The sequence below is a fragment of the Sciurus vulgaris genome (genome assembly GCF_902686455.1).
Source record: "Sciurus vulgaris genome assembly, chromosome: 17".
In the NCBI taxonomy this organism is placed as follows: domain Eukaryota; kingdom Metazoa; phylum Chordata; class Mammalia; order Rodentia; family Sciuridae; genus Sciurus; species Sciurus vulgaris.
This window is the reverse complement of record NC_136478.1, coordinates 13038702-13063019: the sequence shown is the minus strand read 5'-3', so window position 1 is coordinate 13063019 and position 24318 is coordinate 13038702. Positions and strand designations below refer to the sequence as shown.

At 39.0% G+C, this 24318-nt stretch overlaps 1 protein-coding gene across 8 annotated transcripts in view; it reads left to right on the top strand.

Annotated features, from left to right (window-relative positions):
* HYDIN (HYDIN axonemal central pair apparatus protein) overlaps positions 1-24318 on the top strand; it is a 427212-nt gene that overhangs the window by 29589 nt on the left and 373305 nt on the right. The window contains exon 1 of one of the 8 annotated variants that reach the window (XM_079117079.1): positions 918-1325. The exons of 6 other annotated variants lie outside the window; for them this stretch is intronic. The gene's annotated coding sequence lies outside the window, so the exon portion shown is untranslated. Of the gene's footprint in view, positions 1-917; positions 1326-5631; positions 5789-24318 lie in introns of those variants that run through there. One more of the 8 variants, XM_079117078.1, reaches the window with a different exon arrangement.

Below are 24318 nucleotides of genomic sequence, written 5' to 3'. Positions count from 1 at the left end.
CATTTCTTCTGTCCTCTATAAACAAACAAGTGGGAAAGCAGTGCGCTAAAGAGAAAGATAGAAGTAGCTCAGTTTCCAGTCCACCACCCATAAGACCTGTGCAAGTTGTTGCTGCAAGCGGTGACAAATATCCACCGATTTTGTACCACAAAGAGCCAGCGACAAGTAGGGCAAGAGAAACAATAGCATATCTATATAACTTTACTGTTATCTACATCTAGGAAGAGATTTACTCTAAGATGTTGACTCATGGGATTATGGAAGCTGAGCAGTCCCACAATCTGCCATCTGCAAGGTAGAGACCAGGAAGACTGAGCATTGGAAAGGTGATGGTGTAGATTCCAGCCCACATCTGAAGACCTAAAAACCAGGAACTCCTATGGCAAGGGAAGACTGATGTCCCAGCTCAAGCAGCTAAGGAGAGGGCGAACTCTCTCTTTTTCCACCTTTTTTACTCTGTTTAGACCTTCAATAAATCAGCTGCTGTCCACTCACATTGAGAAGGTCTATACACTCTACATAGTCCACCAGTTCAAATGCTAATCTCCTCTAGAAACAGCCACAGAGACACCCTCAGAAATAACGTTAAGCCATATATCCGGGCATCCTATGATCCAGACAAGTTGACACATAAAGTTAACTATGGCATCTACTCTATATTAAATTGAAAGATAAGATCATTGAAATTCCATGTGAGAAAATCTACTTTGGAACTATAATACTATAATTCTTGGTAACAGTCAGAAAAATGATATGAATTGGGGCTCACAAACCATAATAAGCACCTTTCGCAGCTGTGACTCTTGCTGTTCCTGTTGTCACCTTCTTCCCATGTGACTCTTAGTTGGCTCTCTGTCTTCCCCCTGTCTGTGTCAGGCCTGATAGCTCCTACAACTTCAACAAGTTTCTATCACTTGATATTTCCTATGGAGAAGGAATTCTTTTTGTAATTTAAGACCTTGGGAAAGTTACTTTTCCTTGTACGTCTGAATTTCCTTTTCTTCGACATGGGTCAAATAAGAGGATTCTTTCTGAAATATGTCTGTTTTTGATCTACCTCAGATATAAGAAGTCACACATCCTGCAGAGACACGTTGTTTTTAAGAAGTATTTCAAGGGGAAGAGAGCAGAGGCCAATGTGAAACCTATGAAATCTGAAGTAATCCAATATAAAAGAGATCAAACAAATAGAAAGTGAAGGAGCATAACAGCTTTAGAGATAGTAGAAAACCAGAAGATGAAGCAGGATTATAAAATGAAGATCAATCTTTTTACTCAGCAAGTGCCTGGAGAATCCCACCACCACCATTGACAACAAAAGTCAAGTTGTATTGACTTGAGTATTTTCCTTATTTTTAATTTGACATTTTCTTGATAAAATGCTGTTCAGCATTCCAAAGTATAATAGCCTCTGTCCCCACCGTAGCAGAAGTTAAAGATGTGTGAAGGTTTATATACTCAGTTACTTCCAGCAAGCAAGGTTAATTGAATGGAATTCCCTTCTCTTAATTTTTGTTGTTTGGTGGTGGTGATTTGAACCAAATTTTATGCTAATGATAACACCAAGAACAATTTTATATCAGGTACTATGCAAAGTGAAATACTTTATAGATACTGTCTCATTCAGTCTTCATGATAAAGGTCTAAGGTGGATGTGGTAGAAGGTTTCTAAGATGGTCCCCAGTTATCCTCACTTGTGGCACTTACATCCTTGTGTGACCTCTTCCTCATTGAATTGGGATGATTTGTGTGACCAATAGATGTTGTGTAAATGACAGTGTGTGATTTCTGAGACAAAGGGACATTGCAACTTCTTTGGTCTCTTGGGTTGCTTACTCTGGAGGTAGCCAGTCATTACACTTTGAAGGCACCCAAGCAGTCCTATTGAGAGGATCCTGAGGGGAAGAACTGAGCCCTCCCACCAACAGCCAGGACCAACTTGCTAACCTTGTGAGTGAGCCACCTTGGAGGACTTTCCAACACTAGTCAATCCTTCAGAAACTGCAGCCCTGACTGCCACTTTTGACTTTAACATGAGAGACCCCAAGGTAGAATCACCCAAACTTCTTCCAAAGTTTTGAATAACATTTTTAATTTATTATTTAAACATTGTGGTTTTTAGCCAGTAAGTTTTGGGTTAATTTGTTGTATAACTGTTTAGGGTAGGCTCTCTATTATTATTACCATTATTCAGATGAGGAAATCAAAGCTCAGGAAGATTAAACCAGGTCTTATGATTCCAAAATCTTTGGTCCTAGTTGAAACAAGATACTTTCTCAGGGTTTTGGTTTATTATTGCTGAAAGTTCTTTCTGAAAATAAAACATTTTTAAACAAGAGAATAGCATTTCATCAATCAAAGTTTATATTTAGTTAAATGTATTAAAGGTATATAGGCTACTGAAATGCATGTATAAATACGAAGTTCCACGTTTGGCATTGAATTTCTTTGAGATTTTTTTTTACATTTTACCCATTGTTCGCTGGGTAGAAAGAAATTTTGTTTTTCTGAGATTTAGCTGAAAGCAAATATATCATTTTGCGTATAGGGGGTGTTGTCTTGGTTTTTCTGCAAAGAAGGGGAGGATTGGGAATGGAAGATGGTAGAAGAAAAAAAGCATCAGTCCCACTCTGAATTTTAACTCTTTTAACACAATTTTCCCTTATGAGTTTCTAAAGGTGAACAGATCACAATTCCCTACTGACAACAATTTTTTTGCCTAAGAGTATTTATTCTCAAACATTTAAAAAAAGAGAATTCAGTGATGCAAATATATTAAGGCAGAGCTTTAATGGCAAATCCCATCCTACCTGGTTATCCTTACTAAGACTTCGTTGAGAGGACATTTCCCTGTATGTTCTGTATTCTCTGAAAGAATATACTAGGTCATGGATACTTGAAACACTAGATGTTGGAGGTTGACGTTTAAATATTGAAAAAAAAAAGCAAATGAAGGAAACAGTTCCTCTGATAAATGTTTGACCCAGTAAAAATTCTCTTTGATAAGTACAATTTAATAATTATCCAATTCAACAATTATTTACTAAGCCCCCTTTTTATGCCAATGACACATGGTCCCGACAGTCAAGAAGTTTATCTTCTGGAGGTAGAAATAGGCTCATAAGCAAATAATTGCAATACAGTGCAAAATTTAGGGCACTCAATAGAGGTATGTGCAAAGGAGCAACTGGTACTCTTTAAATGCACCAGAGAAAGTCTTGCTTCTGGGATCCTTGAGATGGGTCCTACAGGATGAGTAGAATCTTGCTAGGCAGATGGGGACTGGGATGTGAGAAAGGAAAAGCATGTATAAAGGTATAGAGATATAAAATAGCCTGGCACAATTAGGTACTGTGGAAAGTCATTTTATGGATTAATTAATTGAATACATTTGTTAAATCAGCATGTGTATGAGGTCTTGTACTGGTACTGGGTGCTGGGAGTACAGGAATGGAAAATACAAAGTTCCTGTCCTCAAGCCACTTCCAGTCCAGTGAGGAGGAGATGAATAAAGAAGCACAAAGAAGGGGCAACCTTGGGGACTTAGGGAAGGCTTTCCATAAGAGGGGACTTTTGAGTCCAGAAAGGTTATATCCGACTCCAGAAAGGCCAGTGGGAATCAGCTGAGGTGTGGTGGGGAGGGGCACTGGTAAAAGCATCCCAAGTGTATGAGCACATGGCACATTCCAGACCCCAGTTTGAGCATAAAGTGCAAGAAGGGCAGGTTTCAGGGATGAATGCCATGGTTAGGAGCTCTAAGAGTATTCTGGATTCAAGACATTAGGATGGAAATGGCACAACCAGACCTGCCCTTTAGAAAGGTCACTCTGGCTGCAGGGTGGAGAATGGCCAGGGTGTGCAGGCTGAGCTGGGAGTGGAGGTGCTGTTCCAGAGTCAGGGAGGTCAGTCACCCAGGGAAGATGTGGTAGTGACGCTTAAAAAGAGATGCAGCAGGAACAGAAAGGATGGATGGGTCTGTGAGATTCCAAGGAGCTAGTATAACAAGGAAGAGCGAAATCATGTGACCTGAGTGTAGACTCAGGAGCCAGCTATTCCCTCTCCTAGTGTGTGACCTGGGGCATGTTTCTTACCTTCTCTGTGCCTCAGTTTCCTTATCTGTGGTATGGGAGAGTAATAGTATCTTCATCCAGCTGGCTGTGGGGATTAATTAACACATATAGGACTTAGACTGTAACAGGGATCCCTTTCGTGTAAAGGGGGATCCACTTCATGCTTTGAGTATAAAAGTTGCGGCTCAACCACTGGTTGACATTTTCCCCCTTCCTCTCCTTCCTCTTCTCCTCCCCAACCATGGGGGAAGCAAGGTTAGCACTCTTCCTGTCATGACCCTAGTTATCTGTCCTTCTACTCACTATCTACAAGAATACAGAAACTCTGGACTGGAAACTGGAACAACAGCTCTTGCAAGGATATAACTTTTTAGATCTACTGATAACGATACTTGGAAAATAGTCCTCGTATCCCCCTTTTTACAGCCCTCAGTTCCCCACGGGCCTTGGGAATGGCGGCCTCTGTGATGTGGGTCCATTGCCTTTCTCTTCTGCTAGCAAAGCAATAAAACTCCTTATTTCTTTTTTCTTAAAAATTTGGATTGGCAACAGGGACAAGGACCAAGCTTTTGCTCTCAGGAACACTGGTATATATAAAATGTGAATGAGTATTTATTTTTAGTTGGAGGGGTGAAGACAGAGAGGACACCAGAAGATCAGGGCCTGGGCAATTGTGTGGCTGATGATCCCCCTTTACAGAGGAAATAGACTGGGCCACAAAATTAACTCCGAGATCTCGGCTGGAGGGGGAAGAGAAGGGAGAGGGTTGAGAGAAGCAAGAATGGGCACCAGGAGGCTGAAGCCAGTTTCCAGGAAGTCCTAGAGAGAAAATGCAGGAATGTGGAGAGAGGGACATGCCCTCCCCACTCCTCAGCACAGTGTTTAATCATGAGCATTTTTAACTTTAAAAAGTACCACTGATTTTAGTAAAAACTTCAAATGTTTTAGGAAAGTCAAATTCACTTTGGAAGTAAAAGTCCCTTATAATTTTAATAATGTTGTCATTATTTGAACTGTACTGCTAGTAGCTGGGTATATATTCTTCCATATTTTTCTATGCATCATTTCATAGTACTCTTTCACAAAAATGAAATCATATCACACATGCTGTTCTGCAATTTGCTTTTTTTTCCCTAAACTATCTTGGATATAAAAATTTCCTGTTACCTACAAACCTTTGAGAGAGGGATATCTAAGCGAAAGCCTGTCTTTGGATCCAGAGCAGCACGAGGTGATGCTGAGGCCTAGCAGGTGTGGATGGGGATGCAGGTTGAATTATAATGGAGGTCGAAGCATTTCAAATGGGGTTTCAGCTCCCCAGAGGCTGAAGGAGTTGGAAAGGAAGAGAGGGCTGTGACCCAGGGGCAGGACCATCCTAAGTGGGAACTCGAGGACAGGAGAGAGGAGGGCAGGGAAGGGGGAGGCAGAGGTGGGTGGGGAGTCACTGGAGCAGCATGTGGGGGGCTGCAGACAACAGGAAGGATATGGGGAAAGGGCCTGCTTCGTCACCAGAAATGTGACCTTCATCCTGTTGGAGGGGGGCATTAAAACATGAACTTTGTTCTGGGGATTTAACCCAGGGGTGCTTTACCAGTGAGCCACATCCCCAGCACTTTTATTTTTAATTTTGAAACAGGGTCTAGCTAAGTTGCTTGGGGCTTCACTGAATTGCTGAGGCTGGCCTTAGAACTTGTGATCCTTCTGCCTCAGCCTCTCAAGTAAGTAGCTGGGATTACAGGCATGTGCTACCACACCTGTCTGAAATTTATATCCTTTGAAGACTTTAGGTAAGGGTGTGAAAGACTGGAGGCATCCCAGCCCATTTGGGAGGCTGTTGTACTGGCTTTAGAAAAATGAGACAGGAATAAGAGAGAGGTTCAAGAGGCCCACTGGACAGCAGCTCTGATGGGGTGAGGTGAGGAAGCAGGAGGGGGTGAGGGGGATTCTCTCAGACTTCTGGCTTAAGAAATGATGGTGCGTGAACTGGGGAGGAGAGGTCCAAGATGGTGGACTAGAGGGAGGCTGCGTTCCTTGTCGCTCCCTAACACTGGTTTCAAGCAGAGGATATCTGTTTCTCGGTGAAGCAGTTTTTGCTGCTTATTGATCCCCTGGTGTTTACCCATTTGTCTGCTGTGATGACCTGCAGTCTGCCAGCATATCGATGCCTTTTTTGAGAGCAGATTGCTCACTGTCAGGCATCTATCATTCACCATTTGCCTGTCTCTCACCTGTCCATCGCCTGCCTTACACCTATCCATCATCCAACACTCGAGGTTCACCTCCCGATCTTCCGACAACAGTCAGCAAACTGATCATCGACCACCAGTAGAGCACCAGCTGCCTGCTGCTGCCTGGAAGTTCACTGTTACAGTACCTGCAGGTTTGATTACACATGGCTGCTGCCATTTTGAGACAAAAGCCAGGCCCCATAGGACCCCTAGCCAGACTGACTGAGCCCCATCTCCAGGATCCCTTAGCCCGACCCATCACTCCCTGCCTCTGGGGCCCTCACATTGACTGACTGCTCCCTGCCGCCAGGACCCCCAGACCAACTGACTGTGCGCTATCACCGGGATCCCAGACCAACTGATTGCAACCAGCCTCCAGGATCCCACAACCATACCAAACACACCCAATCTCCAGGACCCCTGCCTGACCAACCGCATCCCGTCTCCAGGACCTCCAGCTGACCACGTCCACCCCTGAGCTGCAGCTCCCCATTTGCTAACACATTTTGAAGCCAGAGCGGCCATCTTGGATAATCCTTGAAGCCGGAGCTCCAATCTTTAGGTGGGGCAAATCCCATCCTGAGACGCCTGCTGGAGGCTTGAAGCTCATTGTCAGGTACCTCTCATGCATCAGGCTACTGAAGACTGGGAAGTTTCATTACTATATGACTGTTATACAGTAGCTTTTCTTTTTTCTCCTTTTAGAAAAAAATTAAGTCTTTATTTCTTTACTTTTCTTCTCTCTTTTCCTTTTGTTTACCTGTTTCCTCAGAGTCTCTCCCTTTTTTGCATGCTAACATCCAATTTCTTTTGATTACACTCTCACCCTTTCTATTTTCTAGAACTTCTGTATATTATTTTCTTATCCCATTAACAGCCACATTCTACATACCTCTGCATCCTCTTTGTCCTCCATTAGAAACTGAGACCTTATTGCAAACCTGTTTGTTTTACCGAAGATAATATTTGAACTCATTTTGTTTATTATGACAATTTTGTTATTGTCCTCATAGGGGCTATTTGGTCTAGGATTTCATAGTGTCTGATTTGGGCACTGCTAATATTGATCTCCCCTTAAAGAAAGGGTTTTGGAAACCTATAGGGCCACTATAAGCCTATAGGGGGAAATCTGCAATACCCCAGATCTGCACTGCTAGAGGGAAAGATACATGAACAACATGAAAAAACAAGGGAAGAAAATGATCCAAACAAATCTAGATTCTATAGTAATAGAATCCAATGACAGTATGTTAGAAGAAATGTCAGAAAAGGACTTCAGATTATACATGATTAAGATGATTTGTGAAGCAAAGGGTGAGATAAGAGAGCAAATGCAGGCAATGAATGATAATACCAATAAGCTGAAAGAGCACCTGCAGGAAGCAAAAGATCATTTCAACAAAGGGATAGAGATTCTCAAAAAAAAAAAAAAAAAAAAAAAAATCCTTGAAATGAAGGAGACAATAAACCAAATAAAAAACTCAATGGAAAGCATCACCAATAGACTAGACCACTTGGAAGACAGAACCTCAGACAATGAAGACAAAATATTTAATCTTGAAAATAAAGTTGTCCAAACAGAGAAGATGGTAAGAAATCATGAACAGAATCTCCAAGAACTATGGGATATCATGAAGAGAACAAACTTAAGAATTATTGGGATTGAGGAAGGCACAGAGATACAAACCAAAGGAATGAACAAGCTATTCAATGAAATAATATCAGAAAATTTCCCAAACCTGAAGAATGAAATGAAAAATCAAATACAAGAGGCTTAAAGAAATGATGGTGAGTGAGATGAGAAACAGCAAGAGGGAGAGCACATACATGTGTATGTGCAGGTGTGCACAGCAGGAAAGGGGCCAGAAGGAATCAGATGGCTATTTAATGAAAACAGAATTCTAGGAATTTGTGAAGTTAAGAAAATAAGTTATACACATAAGTGAGTTTTGATCAAAGACTTGGGTCATCAGATTTTACTAAGATAACTGTACTTTGGTTTGATGAAAGGATATTTTGTTGAATTAGACTATCAATTTAAATTTCAGCATAACTTGTGAATACATGTTTCAAACTTGGAATAAATCCTAGCAAATAATATCTGTGCATCAAAGGATGTGCAGTTTTTAAAAATTGCCATGTAATTACTGATTTACTTTCTGCCTCTTAGTGTTTGAGAGTGCCCCCCTTCACAACATCCTCATAGACAATGAATTTTGCTAATCTGTCTTTCTTAAAAAACTAAAAAAGTGGGCTGGGGATATAGCTCAGTTGGTAGAATGCTTGCCTCATAAGCACAAGGCCCTGGGTTCAAATCCCCAGCAGCACAAAAAAACAAAAAACAACAACAATAAAAAAAAAAAAAACTAAAAAAGTTATTTTGAAATAATTATTGCTGCCCAGGAAGCAGCAAAGAAAGTACTGAGAGTTTCCTCATACCCTTGAGCCCCCAATTCCTCCAGTGTCTACATTTTGTATTAACTGTGGTACAGTATCAAAATCAGAAAACTGTCATTTGTACAATGTGTATGTATGGTCCTATGTGATTTTATCACAAGTATAGATTTGTATAGCTACCAATCAAGATACAAAAAAATCCTTTATAAGTTTTAATGATATTATTTGGAAATAAACTCATGGTCTATAAGAAGTGAAAAACATTACTAGCAAAATTTCTCTTTACTCCAAGTCTATAAGCGTGAAGATTTTACCTATTATTTTATTTCTTTTTTTATGCATCTGTTTCATTACCATAAACAGATGCTTATTGCTACCCCTGTGTAATTGCCTTCTCCCCTCACCCATCACCATTCCTAGCCCCTGACAACCACTAATTTGTCCCTCATTTCTGTATTTTTAATAAATGGATTCACTATATGTGACCTTTTGAGGTTGTTTTTCCATGTTTTTTTTTTTTCTGTTGTTGTTTGTTTGTTTTGTCCCTGAGATCCAATCAACTGGTAGGAGGGTGTTTCATTTGTTTGTTCTGTTCTGTTCTGATTGCTGAGTAATATCCTGTGGTTGGGATGGACCACAGTTTGTTTCATTATTCACCTGTCAAGAGACATTTTGGTTGTTTATGGTTTTTGACTATTACAGATGAAGCTACTATGAATTATCATACACACACTTTTATGTGGACATAAGTTTTCTCTGGAACAAATGCCCAGGAATGTGAACGTTGGGTCATCTGGCTAAGTATGTGTGTGGTTTTCTAAGAAATTGATTGCATATTTTTCCAGAGTGTCTGTACCCCTTTACATCCCATCAGTAAGGAGAGAATCAGTTCGTCTGCCTCACAGTCAGCATTTGGTATTGTCCCTATGTTTATGTCAGCTGTTCTAGTAAGTGTGTGGCATTATCTATTTAGGGTATCAGTTTGGGTATTGTAGGTATAATGTTCAGAATTGTTAGCTATATTTAGTAGAAGGAATGGGGGTAGTATTTCTGCTCTATTTCTATCAGTAGTGAAAATACCTTTCCAGTTTAATAAATAGATTTAGTGTTTTAATTATGAAAATTTTAAAACATGCAAGACTCAGAAATCTTATAATCCAGCTTCGACAATTCCCAGCCTTCTCCCATTCTTATTTTATATCGCATGCGTATGCGAGCACACACACACACACATGTTCCTGAAGTATTTTAAAGTAAATCTCAGACACTATTTCTCTTTACCTGTAAATACTTCCCTAAATATCTAACAGATAAGAACTTCCTTTAAAAAAATCATACTCATCATCCCATTTTCCTACCCTACAAAATGAACAATAGTTTTTGAAGTATTTTAAGTTTGTGACATATTTAGCAAATAATAATAACACTAGCATTACTGATCTTTTGGAATGGAGATATATGTATTCCTCTCCACCCCCAGAAAGACAGCAGATTGAATCAACTAGGGCAGGGAGATATAAGGCACGTTTGAACTTGGAAATCAATCCACATGTAACTACCTAATTATAGGCAGCCTACATCAGGATAGGGGATGATAGAACTTGGGCCTGAGGTGGGGTCTCCATAATTCACCCAGCTTCAAGGTGCCCTTGGGCCCAAGGCCTCACGAGACAGGAAATTTTGGAGCAGCAGTTGGAATTATATCAGCATCAGAGAGGCCATGGAGGGAATGACCACGTTCCTCGTGGTTAAAGCAAATCTGCTGTAGGGTTAGCTCCTCTTCATTGAATTCCTGTTAAATTGAGATCTCCCATAGGTATTATCTTATTAATAGGCAGGCCCAGTCATTGAGTCGAGATGGAAGGAGGGAAGAAATGACTAGAAGTTCTGAAAATTCAAGTTTTTTCCTCATGCACAATTGAAAAAGAAACCAAGATTCAACACTTCTTATCAGGGATGGAATGGATATAGTTTGGCGTATAACTCAATGAGTTGAAAAATAGAAAATATTTAATTCAAGGAATAATTACTTTTATCCTTTATTATTCGGTGTTCAAATTATAATCTGAACAAGATCCACCCTTGCACTGTTGTGTTAAAGACTCTTTCAGTTCATAATAGTTCCCTCTCTCATGCTGTTGTTAGTTGAATAGACTAAGTTGTTTTTCTGGAACATTTCCCATATTCTGGATTTGGCCGAATTGTGTTCTAGTAGAATGTCCATGTTTCTCCATTCTGCCATATCCTGCAACCTGGCTGGTGGGTCCAGAAGCTTAGTTACGTTTAGGTCTAGATTTTTGCTAGTAGTACTTCTCAGGTGGTGGTGTGTACTGCATTGTGTCAGGAAGCACATTGTTTGTTTTTCACTCTTCTAATGTTAAGATTGATTTAGAGGGCTCAGGTGTTGTCAGCCTGATTGAGCCATTATAAAGTTCTTCAGCAACATCTTCCTAATTGTTTTAGCAATGATGATCCTTTGTTTCATTAAAGGCTGCAAAATGGTGGTTATTTTTCTGTCATTTTTTTTTCTGAATTTATCAACTGGAATTCTTTTATGAAGAATAGTTTTCTTTCATCAACTATTTGGTTAACTTACAATGCAATTTATACAAAAAGGTGCAGAATAAATGGTTTCTCTCCATTTATTATTTCCAAGATATTTAGTTTGATGTCTTAGACTTCCAAAGATAATCAATGTTATTTTTCAGTATCACTTAAGATTTTAAAAAAGGAATTCATTGTAGACTTTTTTAATGCTCAGATTGTCTGATCTCTGGTGAGTGAGAACTCTTTCAGTTTGCTCTGGGTCCTTGACCAATCCTAGTAGCCTTTGATGACTTCCTGATTTTATGATACAATAGACTCTTTTCAGAATGCCCTTGTGCCCTTGACTTCAAATTATCAATTTCTCCAAGGACTTGATTTCTTTAAGTGCTAAGTGGTATTTGGAGACCACTGTGTTCTCTGGACCATCATTGCTACTCTACTTGCTCCCATTGCTTCTAGGCTCTTTTTCAGTGGGAAGGTTATTTTAAGAAGAGAATGATCATGAACTTGCACTCATGTACTCAATTTAAATTTAAGAATATGGAAATTCCAGGGCTGGGACTACAGCTCAGTGAAAGAGCACAGGTTTAGCATGTACAAGACTCTGAGTTGGTCCTCAGCGCCAAAAAGAAAAAAACAAAAGATTATAGGGCTGCTTGTTTTAAGAAATTCCTTGGGGTGTGTGTGTGTGTGTGTGTGTGTGTGTGTGTGTGTGTGTGTGTGTGTATCTTTTAAATTCTGAAAAGCTTGGTTCCTAACTATTGATATGATTATTTATTTAAAATGTTATTACTAGTATTATAGCCAACACTAAGACTGCTGAATAAATGGTAAGATTTCACTGCCCTTCTCTGTATCCCATGGAGGATATACAGTTAAAACACTGTTCTAAGGTCAGTTGGGATCATTGTTTTCTCGGTGGTTATAATTCCAACCTGATATACAGCAAGGTTCATTTGTTTCAGTTCATTTTCAATTTTCAAGAATTGATTTTTTTCCTCTTGGGTCTTTTTGAGTTTTAATGTATAAAACATTTACATGGTTCAAAAGTCAAAACTATAGTGAGGTACATTCAGAGAAATTTTTCTTTCCCTTCCATCTCCTCTACCCCATTCCTTTACTTCCCCACTGGATAACCAATTGTATTGGTTTATGTATCATTTCATATTTTAGCCAGAATATCATTTGGATAGATATCTAAGATAGGGATTCTGGGTCAAATGTACATTTATATGTAATTTTACTAGATATTTATACTACCCTGGCTTTACTCTTAGCTCTTTGTAACTATAATCACATAAGCAGAAGTGATCATTTTGCAATACTTCTAGGTCATAGAACCTATGTTTTTTTTTCTTAATTTCCTAACATATATCCAACTTTTTGTGACTATTCCATTTGCTCTTATGGAGGTGTATTTTCCACTCTTAGGATGTGGTATTTCAATGCATCCCTAAGCTGACTTCATGCATTATGTTGCTGAAGTCTTCTAAGGTCTCAGTTTCTGTCCAGCTGACGTAACTCATGTTGGGTAGCATATTAAGAGCTCCTCTCATTTGTGCATCTACATCTCCACATATGTCCTATAATTTCTGCTGCATATTAATACGTTTTATGGTATTTGATGAATAATTAGTACTATCTTTATTTCTTCTTTATTTTGAATTATTGCTTTTAGCAGTATAAAATATGCTTTGTCCATTTAATCTTTTTTAAAAATTTAGTTTTTAAGTCATGATCTCAATTCCTGCTTTTTTTAAACTTTATTGTAAACAAATGAGATACATGTTGTTTCTGTTCGCACATGGAGTAACAGCGTACCATTTGAGTAATCATACATTTACATAGGGTAATGAGGTTTGATTCATTCTGTAATTTTCCCCCACCCTCCCACCCCTCTTTTCCCTCTATGCAGTCCCTCCTTCCTCCATTCTTACCCCCTGCCACCCCCCTAAATGTGTCATCATCTGCTTTATCAGTGAGATCATTCGTCTTTTGGATTTTTCAGACTGGCTTATCTCACTTAGCATGATATTCTCCAATTTCATCCATTTGCCTGCAAATGTCGTAATTTTATTATTCTTTATAGCTGAGTAATATTCCATTGTATATATATATATATATATATATATATATATATATACACACACACACACACACACACACAGAGTCTCTTTGTCCATTCATCAATTGAAGGAAATCTAGGTTGGTTCCACAGTCTGGCTATTGTGAATTGAGCAGCTATGAATATTGATGTGGCTGTATCTCTGTAGTATGCTGATTTTAAGTCCTTTCAGTATAGGCCGAGGAGTAGGATAGCTGGGTCAAATGGTGGGTCCTTTCCAAGTTTTCTAAGGAATCTCCACACTGCTTTCCAGAGTGGCTGCACTAATTTGCAGCCCCACCAGCAATGTATGAATGTACCTTTTTCCCCACATCCTCTCCAACACCTATTGTTGCTTGTATTCTTGATGATCACCATTCTAATTGGGGTGAGATGGAATCTTAGGGTAGTTTTGATTTGCATTTCTCTTATTATTAAAGATGGTGAAGATATTTCATATGTTCGTTGATTGCTTGTAGACCTTCTGTGAAGCATCTGTTCATATCCTTAGCCCACTTGTTGATTGGGTTATTTGTATTCTTCATGTAGAGTTTTTTGAGTTCTTTATATATTCTGGAAATTAGTGCTCTATCTGAAGTATGAGTGGCAAAGATATTCTCCCACTCTGTAGGCTCTCTCTTCACATTGCTGATAGTTTCCTTTGCTGAGAGAAAGCTATTTAGTTTGAATCTATCCCAGTTATTGATTCTTGCTTTTATTCCTTGTGCTATGGGAGTCCTGTTAAGGAAATCTGATCCTAAGCTGACATGATGAAGCTTTGGACCTACTTTTTCTTCTATAAGATGCAGGGTCTCTGGTGTGATTTCAAGATCCTTGATCCACTGTGAGTTGATTTTTGTGCATGGTGAGAGATAGGGGTTTAGTTTCATTCTGCTGTATATGGATTTCCAGTTTTCCCAGCACTATTTGTTGAACAGGCTATCTTTTCTCCATTGCATATTTTTGGCACCTTTGTCTAGTATGAGAAAACTGTATTTATTTGGGTTTGTGTCCGTGTCCTCTATTCTGTACCATTGATCTACCTGTCTATTTTGGTGCCAACAGCATGCTGTTTTTGTTACTATTGCTTTGTAGTAGAGTTGAAGTTCTGGTATTGTGATACCCCCTGTTTCATTCTTCCTGCTAAGGATTGTTTTAGCTATTCTGGGTTTCTTATTCTTCCAGATGAATTTCATGATTGCTTGCTCTATTTCTGTAAGGTACATCATTGGGATTTTAATTGGAATTTCATTGAATCTGTATAGCACTTTTGGTAGTATGGCCATTTTGACAATATTAATTCTGCCTATCTAAGAACATGGGAGATCTTTCCATCTTCTAACGTCTTCCTCAATTTCTTTCTTCAATGTTTTGTAGTTTTCATTGTAGAGATTTTTTACTTCTTTGGTTAGATCAATTCCCAAGTATTTTTCTTTTTTTGAGGCTATTGCAAATGGAATTGTTTTCCTCATTTCCCTTTCAGTTGTTTTGTCACTTGCATATAAAAATGCCTTAGATTTATGTGTGTTGATTTTATAGCCTGCTATTTTGCTGAATTCGTTGATGAGGCCTAGAAGTTTTCTGGAGGAGGTTTTTGGATCCTCTAAATATAGAATCATGTCATCAGCAAATAGTGACAGCTTAAGTTCCTCTTTTCCTATTCATATCCCTTTAATTTCTTTGGTCTGCCTAATGGCCCTGGCTAGAGTTTCGAGGACAATGCTGAATAGAAGTGGTGAAAGAGGATATCCCTGTCTTGTTCCCATTTTTATAGGAAATGGTTTCAGTTTTTCTCCATTAAGAATGATGTTGGCCATGGGCTTAGCATAAACAGCCTTTACAATGTTCAGGTATGTTCCTACTATACCTATTCTTTCTAGTGTTTTGAGCATGAAGGGGTGTTGTATTTTGTCGAATGCTTTTTCTGCATCAATTGAAATAACCATATGATTCTTATCCTTAAGTCTATTGACATGATGGATTACGTTTATTGATCTATGGATGTTAAACCATCCTTGCATTCCAGGGATGAACCCCACATGATCGTGGCACACAATTTTCTTAATATGTTTTTGGATACGGTTTGCCAATATTTTGTTAAGGATCTTTGCATCTATATTTATCAAGGATATTGGTCTAAAGTTTTCTTTCCTTGATGTGTCTTTTCCTGGTTTGAGTATGAGGGTGATATTAGCTTCATAGAATGAGTTTGGTAGGGTACCCACCTTTTCTATTTCCTGGAATACTTTGAGAAGTATTGGAATGAGTTCTTCTTTGAAGGTCTGGTAGAACTTGGCTGAGAATCCGTCTGGTCCTGAGCTTTTCTTGGATGGTAGGTTTTTAATGGCTTCTTCTATTTCATTGCTTGATATTGATCTGTTTAAATCGTGTATGTCCTCCTGGTTCAGTTTTGGAGGAGCATATGTCTCCAGAAATTTGTCAATGTCTTCGGTAGTTTCTATTTTGTTGGAAGACAGATTTTCAAAGTAGCTTCTCATTATGTTCTGTATCTCAGTGGTGTCAGTCATGATATTTCCTTTTTCATCACAAATTTTAGTAAGTTGAGTTTTCTCTCTTCTCTTTGTTAGTGTGGCTAAGAGTTTGTCTATTTTGTTTACTTTCTCAAAGAACCAACTTTTTGTTTTGTCAATTTTTTGAATTGTTTCTTTTGTTTCAATTTCATTGATTTCAGCTCTGATTTTAATTATTTCCTGTCTTCTACTACTTTTGCTGTTATTCTGTTCTTCTTTTTCTAGGACTTTGAGCTGTAATGTTAGGTCATTTAGTTGTTGACTTTTCATTCTTTTCTGGAATGTGCTCCCTGCAATGAATTTTCCTCTTAGTACTGCTTTCATAGTGTCCCAGAGATTTTGATATGTTTTATCGTCGTTCTCATTGACCTCTAAGAAATTTTTTATCTCCTCCCTGATGTTTTCTGTTATCCATGTTTCATTCAATAGCATATTATTTAGTCTCCAGGTGTTGGAGTAATTCGTGTTTTTTATTTTGTCATTGATTTCTATTCTCAGTCCATTGTGATCTAACAGAACACAAGGCAGTATCTCTGTTTTTTTTGCATTTCCTAAGGGATGCTTTGTGGCATAACATATGGTCTATTTTCAAGAAGGTTCCATGTGCTGCTGAGAGGAAAGTGAATCTGCTTGTTGATGAATGGAATATTCTATAGATGTCTATTAAGTCTAGGATATTGATTGTGTTATTGAGTTCTATGATTTCTTTGGTTGGTTTTTGTTTGGAAGATCTATCTAGTGGTGACAGTAGTGCATTAAAGTCACCCGGAATTATTGTGTTGTGGTCTATTTGATTCCTGAAATTGAGAAGGATTTGTTTGATGTACAGGGATGCACCATTGTTTGGGGCATAAATATTTACTATTGTTATGTCTTCCTGATTTATGGTTCCCTTAAGCAGTATGAAATGTCCTTCTTTATCCCTTCTGACTAACTTTGGCTTGAAGTCCACTTTATCCGATATAAGGTTGGAAACCCCCACTTTTTTACTGAGTCCATGTGCATGGTAGGTTTTTTCCCATCCTTTCACCTTTAGTCTGTGGATGTCTTTTTCTACGAGATGAGTCTCTTGCAGGCAGCATATTGTTGGGTCTTTCTTTTTAATCCATTCTCTCAGTCTATGTCTTTTCATTGACAAGTTTAGGCCATTAATGTTCAGGGTTATTATTGAGATATGATATGTATTCCCAGTCATTTGCCTTATTTTTGGTTTTTAAGTTGGCTTGGTTTCTCCTTTGAGTGGTTTTTCTCTAGGGCAGTTCCTCCCTTTGCTGACCTCCATTGTTGTTTTTCATTTCCTCCTCATGGAATATTTTGTTGAAAACATTCTATAGCACAGGCTTTCTACTTGCAAATTCTTTTAACTTTTGTTTATCATGGAAGGATTTTATTTCATCTTCAAATCTGAAGGTTAGTTTTACTGGGTATGGAATTCTTGGTTGGCAACCATGTTCTTTCAGAGCTTGAAATATGTTGTTCCAGGACCCTCTAGCTTTTAGAGTCTGGGTTGAGAAGTCGGCTGCTATCCGTATTGTATTCTGATGCTTTTCTCTTGCGGCTTTCAAAATCCTATCTTTATTTTGAATGTTAGGCATTTTCATTATAATGTGCCTTGGTGTGGATCTGTTGTGATTCTTAGCATTTGGTGTTCTGTAAGCCTCTTGTATTTGATTTTCCATTTCATTCTTCAGGCTTGGAAAATTTTCTGACATTATTTCATTGAATAGGTTGTTCATTCCTTTGGTTTGTATCTCTGTGCCTTCCTCAATCCCAATAATTCTTAAATTTGGTCTTTTCATGATGTCCCATAGTTCTTGGAGATTCTGTTCATGATTTCTTACCATCTTCTCTGTTTGGGCAACTTTATTTTCAAGATTAAATATTTTGTCTTCATTGTCTGAGGTTCTGTCTTCCAAGTGGTCTAGTCTTTTGGTGATGCTTTCCATTGAGTTTTTTATTTGGTTTATTGTTTCCTTCATTTCAAGGATTTCCATTTGGTTTTTTATGAGAATTTCTATCTCTTTGTTGAAATGATCTTTTGCTTCCTGTAGATGCTCTTTCATTAGCCCCTATGAGGACAATAACAAAATTGTCATAATAAACAGAATGAGTTCAAATATTATCTTTGGTAAAACAAACAGGTTTGCAATATGGTCTGCAGTTTCTAATGGAGGACAAAGAGGATGCAGAGGGATGTAGAATGTGGCTGTTAATGGGATAAGAAAAGAATACACAGAAGTTCTAGAAAATAGAAAGGATGAGAGTGTAATCAAAAGAAATTGGATGTTAGCATGCAAAAAAGGGAGAAAGAGACTCTGAGGGAACAGGTAAACAAAAGGAAAAGAGAGAGGAAAAGTAAAGAAATAAAAACTTAAATTTTTTTACTATATAATATCAGTTATATAGTAATGAAACCTCCCAGTGTTCAGTAGCCTGATGCATGAGAAGTACCTGACAATGAGTTTCAAGCCTCCAGCAGGCGTCTCAGGATGGGTTTTGCCCCACCTAAAGATCTGAGCTACGTCTTCCAGGATTATCTAAGATGGCTGCTCTGGCTTCGAAACGTGTTGGCAAATGGGGAGCTGCAGCTTAGGGTATGGCCGTGGTCAGCAGGAGGTCCTGGAGGCGGGATGCGGTTGGTCAGGCAGGGGTCCTGGAGGTTGGGTGTGTTTGGTGTGGTTGTGGGATCCTGGAGGTCGGGTGCAATTAGTCGATCTGGGGTCCCGGTGATAGCGCGCAGCCAGTTGGTCTGGGAGTCCTGGTGGCAGGGAGCAGTCAGTCAATGTGAGGGCCCCAGAGGCAGGGAGTGATTGGTCAGGCTGAGGGATCCTGGAGATGGGGCTCAGTCAGTCTGGTCAGGAGTCCTATGGGGCCTGGCTGTTGTCTCAAAATGGCAGCAGCCACACGTAATCAAACCTGCAGGTACTGTGACAGTGAACTTCCAGGTGACAGCAGGCAGCTGGTGCTCCACTGGTGGTCGGTGATCAGTTTGCTGACTGTTGTCGGACTATCGGGAGGTGGACCTCGTGTGTTGGGTGATGGGTAGGTGTAAGGCAGGCAATGGACAGGCGAGAGGCAGGCAAATGGCAGATGATAGGTGCCTGACAGTGAGCAATCTGCACTCAAAAAAGGCGTTGATATGTTGGCAGACTGCAGGTAATCACAGCAGACAAATGGGGTAAACACCAGGGAATCGATATGCAGCAAAAACTGCCTCACTAAGAAACAGATATCCTCTGCTTGAAACCGGAGTTACGGAGTGACAAGGAACGCAGCCTCCCTCTAGTCCGCCATCTTGGATCTCCCCTTCCTGCTTTTTGATCATTTCTGTTGTCATCACCACTCAAAGACAGAACCGGCCCCTTGACCAAAATCTGGCTCAGATGTCAAGACTGACAATGCCACTTGAGCACCTGGAAGACAGGGTCAGGTCATTACTCACATCATGGTGCTTTCGGGGAAAGCAGCACAGTCCTCACGCAGGCTCAAAACTGACTCTAGAGAGCAGGAAAGGATGCTGCTTTGCCTTTCATGGTGTTTAACAAAGCTACAACGAGGGTGCTGTGTAGTCTGTGCCTTGTGTTGTTTGAACTTCCCATGATGCCAAAGGAGGGAGCACGAGGGCCTTCTTATCAGCTGCCCAGAGTCGGGCAGAAGGGGAGGGTCATAGGGGGACTTGACACTCTAAGCACTCAGACATCAAAAATGGAATCAGACACTTGCCCTCTGTTTTTTTTTAATTGTAAACAAATGGGGCACAACTTGTTTCTCTGTTTGTACATGATGTAGAGGCATACCATTTGTGTAACCACACATTTATATAGGGTAATGATGTTTGATTCATTCTGTTATTTTTCCTTCCCCTCACCCCTCCACCCCTCTTTTCCCTCTATAAAGTCCCTTCTTCCTCCATTCTTGCCTCCTTCCCACCCCCCATTATGTATCATCATCCGCTTATCACCGAGATTATTCATCCTTTGGTTTTTTGGGATTGGCTTATCTCAGTTAGCATGATATTCTCCAATTTCATCCATATGCCTGCAAATGCCATAATTTCATTCTTCTTTATACCTGAGTAATATTCCATTGTATATATACACCACAGTTTCTTGATCCGTTCATCAATGGAAGGGCATCTAGGTTGGATCCACCGTCTGGCTCTTGTGAATTGAGCAGCTTTGAACATTGATGTGGCTGTGTCACTGTAGTATGCTGATTTTAAGTCCTTTGGGTATAGGGCAAGGAGTGGGATAGCTGGGTCAAATGGTGGTTCCATTCCAAGTTTTCTAAGGAATCTCCACACTGCTTTTCAGAGTGGCTGCACTAATTTACAACCCCACCTCCCATGTTCTTGGATAGAAACTTGCCTTCTGATTACTTTAATTTTATTTTCTATTGCATATATGATAAGGCAGGATTTTCCTTTATGCCTGAATTTGAAATATTTTGTACTAGATAAGCTCATTCACTTCTGCTTTTGGCATGCTTGATATATTTGATCTCAAGTCAGTCATGGCATTTTATAATAATTTTCTATTACATTTAATCTATTGTTTGTTTTTCTCCATTTACTGTGTCGTCTTTGATTTTTCAAAATTCATTTTGGCATTTACCAAGGTTTCTCTTTACGTAGTTTTCTTTACGTAAGTTTCTTTAACTACGTAAAGTTCTCTTTACGTAGTTTCTCTTTCAGTAGTTTTCTTTGTATATAAGCCCTTCACAATGCCTGTATTAGTTATCTCTTGCTGTGTAACCAAGTACCTAAAACAGTAGTCTAAAACAATGATACTATTTTATCACAATTTCTATGGGTCAAGAATTTTGGTGTAGTGTAACTGGGAGCCTCCTACCTAGCAGGTCTCTAATGAAGCTCCAGTCAAGCTCTTAGCGAGGATTTAAGTCATCCCAAGGCTCTGCTGGGGCTGAAAACTCTGCTGTTAAGTGCACTCATGTGACTGTTGGCAGGCTCAGAAGATCCACTTGCAGGCTTGCTCACTCTGCGGCTGGTAGACCTTGGTCCTCATGAGGTGGGCCTCTCTAGAGGTTCCCCACGGACCTTCACAGTGTGGCAGCTGGTGATACTAGAGAGAGCTAGAGGAAGCCCAAGATGGAGAACCATAGTTTTTAAATAGAGTCTTTATAACCTAATCTCAGAATAACATCTTATCACTTGCTCTGTGTTATATTCAATAGAAGTGATTGTTTAGGTACAGCCCCTGCTCAAAGGAAGTGGTTTACACAAATACATGAATGCCATGAAGCAGGAATTACTGCCTGCCTCCTCCGAGGCTTCCTGTAATAATCCCCGCAGTCCAGTTGGACTCCCAGGGTCTTATTCTCCTTTTTGCTTTCTTTCTCTGCTTTCCTTTCATTTTAAAATTTCATTCATTCTACTTTCTCAGAAAATATGTTTAAATACTATGATCCTCATGTCCTCAACTTCGTTTTGTTCTTAGCTATACAATTAAACTCAAGAAATGTTCATTGTCAGTCTTTGGCTGAAATTCACAGGCATCTTTTGATTGGATGACGTCCACCCTCTAATAGATCCCTTAGGAAGAGAATATGTTCATAACATCCCTACATTTTTTGCGTGTTCAACCCTTTTTCTGTAGCCTTGATAACTGAACAAGAGCTTACTGCATATAAAATCCTTGGCTTACATTCTTATGTTTTTGGAATGTGCTGCTGCACTATTGTGCTTTTTAAAAATCCAGTGATGTCTAATTCTTTGGCCTTCATAATTTTGCCTTTTTTGCCTGAAGACTATGAGGATTTTTAAAACTTTAAAGTCTGTAAGTTCTGCTAAGATATGACTCATAGTTGATCGTCCTGAGTCAATTTTCCTGGGTAGCTTTCTAGCCTCTTTGTGTTTTATTTTATTTCTGGAAAATTTTTCTTAGATTATATTTAAATATCAGTTCCATTCCATTACTTTTCTTCTTTTGTATTTAATTTTTAAATTTTTTTCTGATTAGTTACACATGACAGTAGAATGCATTTTGACACATCATATGTAAATGGAGTGTAATAAGTTCTCATTCTTCTGGTTGTACATGATGTACAAACACGCCAGTCATGTAGTCATACAGGCACTCAAAGTAATAATGTCTGATTCACTCTACTATCTTTCCTTTCCCCCTACTCCTTCCCCTCCCTTCATTCCCCTGTGCCTCGTCTAAAATACCTTTATTCTTCCCTAGCCACCACCCCTTATTGTGAATTAGTGTCTGCATATCAGAGAAAACATGGTTTTGGGGAATTAGCTTATTTCGCTTAGCATGATATTCTCCAGCTCCATTCATTTACCTGCAAATGCCATAATTTCATTCTTCTTTAAGACTGAGTAATATTCCATTGTGATATATGCCACATTTTCTTTATCCATTCATCTGCTGAAGAGCACCTAGGTTAAGTTCATAGTTTAGCAAATGTGAATTGAACTGCTATCAACATTGATGTAGCTGTGTCACTGTAATATGCTGATTTTAAGTCCTTTGAGTATAAACTGAGGAGTGGGATAACTGGGTCAAATGGTTGTTCCATTCCAAGTTTTATGAGGAATCTCTATACTACTTTCCATAGTGGTTGCACCAATTTGCAGTCCCACCAGCAATGTGTGAGTGTACCTTTTTCCCCACATCCTTGATAATACTTATTGTTGCTTGTATTCTTTTTTTTTTTTTTTTTTCACATTATAGGGTACACTTTATTGGGTTTTACCTTCAGGTAAAGACTTCTATTAAGAATATACAAGAGCCTGCATACCTAACCTGCCTTGTTTTCCACAGGGCTGTATACATAATCTCTCTTTTTAAATTTGTTTAATCAAAGCTTGCTATATTGAATACATTTAATTGGAATCCAGTGGTTAAAAAATATAAAAATTTACTGCGGTAGAAAAGTTTTGATTAGTACTTTCCATTAGCAAGTGTTGTTGCATAAACCCTTTAACAGCGTGTTTGCATTCAGACAAGAACTGACTTAGCAAAACAGGTGATGCTTTCAACTGTACAAATATATTATTTCCCATAAATATCGCTAATGAAAGAGGTGGTGTGTTTTAGAGGAAGCAACTGCAATGAAGACTTTTAAATTATCTAAAAAAAAAGAAAAAAGAAAAAAAAAGAGGTCCCAACCTTGATAAATCTGTGCACGGGGCCTGGAAAGGTGAAATATTAGATGTGGAAAGCAGAGTCTAGAAAACCTGTCCCTGTTGCTTGTATTCTTGATAATTGCCATTCTGACTGGAGTGAGATGAAATCTAAGTTTTTTTTTTATTGTAAACAAATGAGATACATGTTGTTTCTCTGTTTGTACATGGAGTCAAGGCATACCATTTGTGTAATCATACATTCAAATAGGGTAATGGTGTTTGATTCATTCTGTTGTTTTTCCTTCCCCCCCCCACCCTGCCCACCCCTCTTTTCCCTTCTTCCTCCATTCTTGCCTCCTTCCACCCCCCATTATGTATCATCATCCGCTTATCAGCAAGATCATTTGTCCTTTGGTTTTTGAGATTGGCTTATCTCACTTAGCATGATATTCTCCAATTTCATCCATATGCCTGCAAATGCCATAATTTTATTCTTCTTTATAGCTGAGTAATATTCCATTGTATATATATACCACAGTTTTTAGCCATTCATCAACAGAAGGGCATCTAGGTTGGTTTCACAATCTGGCTATTGTGAATTGAGCAGCTCTGAACATTGATGTGGCTGTGTCACTGTAGTATGCTGATTTTAAGTCCTTTGGGTATAGGGCAAGGAGTGGGATAGCTGGGTCAAATGGTGGTTCCATTCCAAGTTTTCTAAGGAATCTCTACACTGCTTTCCAGAGTGGCTGCACTAATTTGCAACCCCACCAGCAATGTATGAGTATACCTTTTTCCCCCACATCCTCGTCAACACCTATTGTTGCTTTTATTCTTTTTTTTTTTAATAAAGATATAATATCTTTATTTTGCACAGAAAGAAATTAGACTCCAGGCATGATCACACACATGCTTTTTTAAAAATTTATTTTTATTGTAAAAATGGGATACATATTGTATATGGAGTAACAGTATACCATTTGCGTAATCATACATTTACGTAGGGTAATGATGTTTGATTCATTCTGTTATTTTTTCCCTTCCCCCCCACCCCTCCCACCCCTCTTTTCCCTCTATACAGTCCCTCCTTCCTCCATTCTTGCCCCCCTCCCATCCCCCATTATGTGTCATCATCTGCTTATCAGTGAGATCATTCACCTTTTGGATTTTTCAGACTGGCTTATCTCCCTTAGCATGATATTCTCCAATTACATCCATTTGCCTGCAAATGCCATAATTTTATTATTCTTTATAGCTGAGTAATATTCCATTGTATATATATACCACAGTTTCTTTATCCATTCATCAATTGAGGGACATCTAGGTTGGTTCTACAATCTGACAA